We start from the raw sequence: 6,123 nt of genomic DNA on the forward strand, positions 1-6,123 counted from the left end.
AAAAAGACACTGCACATAGGCCTGATTCAGCTTACAAACAACAACGACACCAACAACACCAACAACAACAACAACTACAACAACAACAACAACAACAACAACAACAACAACAATAAACAACAAGTCGCGTAAGGCGAAAATACAATATTTAGTCAAGTAGCTGTCGAACTCACAGAATGAAACTGAACGCAACGCAACGCAGCAAGACCGTATACTCGTAGCATCGTCACTCCACCGCCCGTGGCAAAGGCAGTGCCCGTGGAATTGACAAGAAGAGCAGGGTATTCGTTGCGCTGAGAAGGATAGCACGCTTTTCTGTACCTCTCTTCGTTTTAACTTTCTGAGCGTGTTTTTAATCCAAACATATCATATCTATATATTTTTGGAATCAGGAACCAACAAGGAATAAGATGAAAGTGTTTTTAAATTGATTTCGACAATTTAATTTTGATAATAATTTTTATATATTTAATTTTCAGAGCTTGTTTTTAATCCGAATATAACATATTTATATGTTTTTGGAATCAGCAAATGATGGAGAATAAGATAAACGTAAATTTGGATCGTTTTATAAATTTTTATTTTTTTTTACAATTTTCAGATTTTTAATGACCAAAGTCATTAATTAATTTTTAAGCCACCAAGCTGAAATGCAATACCGAAGTCCGGGCTTCGTCGAAGATTACTTGACCAAAATTTCAACCAATTTGGTTGAAAAATGAGGGCGTGACAGTGCCGCCTCAACTTTCACGAAAAGCCGGATATGACGTCATCAAAGATATTTATCAAAAAAATGAAAAAAACGTTCGGGGATTTCATACCCAGGAACTCTCATGTCAAATTTCATAAAGATCGGTCCAGTAGTTTAGTCTGAATCGCTCTACACACGCACACACGCACGCACACACGCACATATACCACGACCCTCGTTTCGATTCTCCCTCGATGTTAAAATATTTAGTCAAAACTTGACTAAATATAAAAACGACTTTTAGAAACAACCTCATTCTACAGAAAATAACATGAACATACAGTCTGTCGGCCAGTGACCACTTGGGTCAACCCGACGGGGTTGGGGTTGCTACCACATTTTTTTGACAGATGTTAACGATAGTATTCTAAATCTAGAGTCTTGGGGCTTTTCGTTATACCGCTTTTGAGAAAAAACGTGGTTTTGTGTGCGTATTTTCCTTCTTTGTGCTTACTATTCCCGTTTAGAGGGTTGGGTTCATTAAGCGGGCATAGAAGTTGAACCGCTTATCTGACATTCTTTAACGGCATATCATTGGCATAGCCTCTTCTCCCTCCCCCACACTCTGCACACATCACACAACACAACTTAACAACCAAACGACACAGTAATGAACAGTGGGGGTAACTTGTGTACCTCCTCTTCTCCCCACCACCCCCCTTCCCCCACAACTCTGCATACATCACACACCACATCAATCATAGGACACCGAGATGAACAGTGGGGGTAACTTGTGTACGTCCTCCCCCTCCCCCACCCTCTGCACACATCACACAACACATCAATCATACGACACAGAAATGAACAGTGGGGGTAACTTGTGTACCTCCTCTCCCTCCCCCACCCTCTGCACACATCACACAACACATCAATCATACGACACCGAGATGAACAGTGGGGGTAACTTGTGTACCTCCCTCCCGCCCTCCTCTGCACACATCACACAACACATCAATCATACGACACCGAGATGAACAGTGGGGGTAACTTGTGTACCTCCTCTCCCTCCCCCACCCTCTGCACACATCACACAACACATCAATCATACGACACCGAGATGAACAGTGGGGGTAACTTGTGTACCTCCCTCCCACCCCCCCCCCCACCCTCTGCACGCATCACACAACACATCAATCATACTACACAGTGATGAACAGTGGGGGTAACTTGTGTACCTCCCTCCCTCCCCCCCCCCCTCTGCACGCATCACACAACACATCAATCATACGACACCGTGATGAACAGTGGGGGTAACTTGTGTACCTCCCTCCCACCCCTCCCCCCCCCCCCCACCCTCTGCACACATCACACAACACATCAATCATACGACACCGAGATGAACAGTGGGGGTAACTTGTGTACCTCCCCCCCGCCACCCTCTGCACACATCACACAACACATCAATCATACGACACCGAGATGAACAGTGGGGGTAACTTGTGTACCTCCCTCCCCCACCCTCTGCACACATCACACAACACATCAATCATACGACACCGTGATGAACAGTGGGGGTAACTTGTGTACCTCCCTCCCCCCCCCCCCACCCTCTGCACACATCACACAACACATCAATCACACGACACCGTGATGAACAGTGGGGGTAACTTGTGTACCTCCCTCCCACCCCCCCCCCCCCCCACCCTCTGCACGCATCACACAACACATCAATCATACGACACCGTGATGAACAGTGGGGGTAACTTGTGTACCTCCCTCCCACCCCTCCCCCCCCCCACCCTCTGCACCCATCACACAACACATCAATCATACGACACCGAGATGAACAGTGGGGGTAACTTGTGTACCTCCCTCCCCCACCCTCTGCACACATCACACAACACATCAATCATACGACACCGAGATGAACAGTGGGGGTAACTTGTGTACCTCCCCTCCCTCCCCCACCCTATGCACCCATCACACAACACATCAATCATACGACACCGAGATGGACAGTGGGGGTAACTTGTGTACCTCCCTCTCCCTCCCTCTGCACACATCACACAACACATCAATCATACGACACCGAGATGAACAGTGGGGGTAACTTGTGTACCTCCCTCTCCCTCCCTCTGCACACAACACACAACACATCAATCATACGACACCGTGATGAACAGTGGGGGTAACTTGTGTACCTCCTCTCCCTCCCCCACCCTCTGCACCCATCACACAACACATTAATCATATGACACCGAGATGAACAGTGGGGGTAACTTGTGTACTTCCCCCCCGCCACCCACTGCACACATCACACACCACATCAATCATAGGACACCGAGATGAACAGTGGGGGTAACTTGTGTACCTCTCCCCCACCCTCTGCACACATCACACACCACATCAATCATACGACACAGTGATGAACAGTGTGGGTAACATAAGTACCTCCTCTCCCCCCAGCTCTCCACACACTCCCACAAAAATAAACAGAGAAACGAACAAAGTCTGTAAGATGTGCAGGACCGATAGGCAGTGCTCAAAAAGTCTGGAAAGGGGGGAGGAGAGAGGAGGATGTACACGAGTTCCCTGCGCTGTTCACTGTGTCATCAATCATACGACTCGGTGATAGACAGCAGGGGTACGTTCTGTACCTACTATCCCCCACCCCCACTCCAAACTCTGCACACATCACACAACACAACACGTGCATCCATCATAGGACACAGTGATGAACAGTGGGGATAACCTGTGTTTCTCTTCTTCTACCGCCCCCCCCCCCACCCCACTCAGCACACATCACACAACACAAGACATCAATCATACGACAAAATAATGAAAAGGGGGGGCAACTTCTTCTCTCCGCCCATCCCCTCAACTAACACATCCATCATCCAACAAAGTGATGGACAGTGCAGTTTCCTTGTGTACCTCCTCTTCTTCCTCACCCCACCCCTCTCCCCCCACCCCCACCCACTCTGCACACATTACACAACATTCGACACAGTGATGAACAGCGGGGGTAACTTGTGTGCCTCCTCTTCTTCCTCACCCCACCCAACCCCCTCCTATTTTGCACACATTACATCAAATTCGACACAGTGATGAACAGTCGGGGTAACTTGTGTACCACCTCTTCTTCCTCCCACCCATCCCCACTCTGCACACATCACACAACACAACACATCCATCATACGACACAGTGATTAGCAGCAGGGGTAACTTGTGTACCTCTTCTTCCCCCCCCCCCCCCCCCCCCCGCAATCCCCTCCACTCCACACACATTACACAACACAACACATCCATCATACGACACAGTGATGAGCAGCAGGGGTAACTTGTGTACCTCGTCTCCCTCCACTCCACACACATCACACAACACAACACATCCATCATACGACACAGTGATTAGCAGCAGGGGTAACTTGTGTACCTCTTCTTCCCCCCCCCCCCCCCCCGCAACCCCCTACACTCTGCACACATCACACAACAAAAGACATCAAACATCCGACACAGTGATGAACAGTGGGGGTACCTCGTCTTCTTCCAACCACCCCTCCCACCGATCTGCACACACCATACACCACAACACATTAAGCATTCGACACCGTGATGAAAAGCAGGGATAACTTGTGCACATCCTCTTTCTCCCCCCCTCCCCCACCCCACTCTCCACACATTACTCAACTGACACAACACAACTATCATACTACTCAGTGATAAACAACAGTGGTAACTGGTGAACCTCCTCTTCTCCCCCCTCCCGCCCCCCCCCCCTTTCCCCCAACACTCTGCATACATCACACAATACAAATCAAACGACACAGTAATGAACAGTGGGGATAACTTCAATCAATCAACCAATGACGCTTATATCGCGCATATTCCGTGGGTACAGTTCTAGGCGCTCTGCAGTGATGCCGTGTGAGATGAAATTGTATACGGCCAGTAGATTGCAGCCATTTCGGCGCATATTTACCTTTCACGGCCTATTATTCCAAGTCACACGGGTATAGGTAGACAATTATTAACTGTGCCTAAGCAATTTTGCCAGGAAAGACCCTTTTGTCAATCGTGGGATCTTTAACGTGCACACCCAATGTAGTGTACACGGGGGGAGGGTTCGGACACCGAAGAGAGTCTGCACACAAAGTTGACTCTGAAATAAATTTCCGCCAAACCTGGGATCGAACTCACGCTGACAGCGGCCAACTGAATACAAATCCAGCGCGCTACCAACTGAGCTATATTGTGTACCTCCTCTCCCTCTCCCACCCTCTGCAGACTCCACGCAACGCATCAATCATACGACACCGAGATGAACAGTGGGGGTAACTTGTGTACCTCACCCCCCCCCCCCCCACACTCTGCACACATCACACAGCACATCAATCATACGACACCGTGATGAACAGTGGGGATAACTTGTGTACCTCCCTCCCCCCCCCCCCACCCTCTGCACCCATCACACAACACATCAATCATACGACACCGTAATGAACAGTGGGGGTAACTTGTGTACCTCCCTCCCCCACCCTCTGCACACATCACACAACACATCAATCATACGACACCGAGATGAACAGCGGGGGTAACTTGTGTACCTCCCTCCCGTCCCCCTCTGCACACATCACACAACACATCAATCATACGACACCGTGATGAACAGTGGGGGTAACTTGTGTACCTCCCTCCCTCCCCCACCCTCTGCACACATCACACAACACATCAATCATACGACACCGAGATGAACAGTGGGGGTAACTTGTGTACCTCCCCCCTCCCCCTCCCTCTGCACACATCACACAACACATCAATCATACGACACAGTAATGAACAGCGGGGGTAACTTGTGTACCTCCTCCCCCTCCCCCACTCTCTGCACACATCACACAACACATCAATCATACGACACCGAGATGAACAGTGGGGGTAACTTGTATACCTCCCTCCCTCCCTCCCCCTCTGCAAACACCACACAACACATCAATCATACGACACCGTGATGAACAGTGGGGGTAACTTGTGTACCTCCCTCCCCCACACTCTGCACACATCACACAACACATCAATCATACGACACCGTGATGAACAGTGGGGGTAACTTGTGTACCTCCCGCCCCCACCCTCTGCACACATCACACAACACATCAATCATACGACACCGAGATGAACAGTGGGGGTAACTTGTGTACCTCCCTCCCTCCCCACCCTCTGCACACATCACACAGCACATCAATCATACGACACCGTGATGAACAGTGGGGGTAACGTGTGTACCTCCCTCCCCCACCCTCTGCACACATCACACAACACATCAATCACACGACACCGAGGTGAACAGTGGGGGTAACTTGTGTACCTCCCCCCCCCCACCCTCTGCACACATCACACAACACATCAATCACACGACACCGTGATGAACAGTG

The sequence above is a fragment of the Littorina saxatilis genome, unplaced genomic scaffold, assembly GCF_037325665.1.
Source record: "Littorina saxatilis isolate snail1 unplaced genomic scaffold, US_GU_Lsax_2.0 scaffold_610, whole genome shotgun sequence".
NCBI lineage: Eukaryota > Metazoa > Mollusca > Gastropoda > Littorinimorpha > Littorinidae > Littorina > Littorina saxatilis.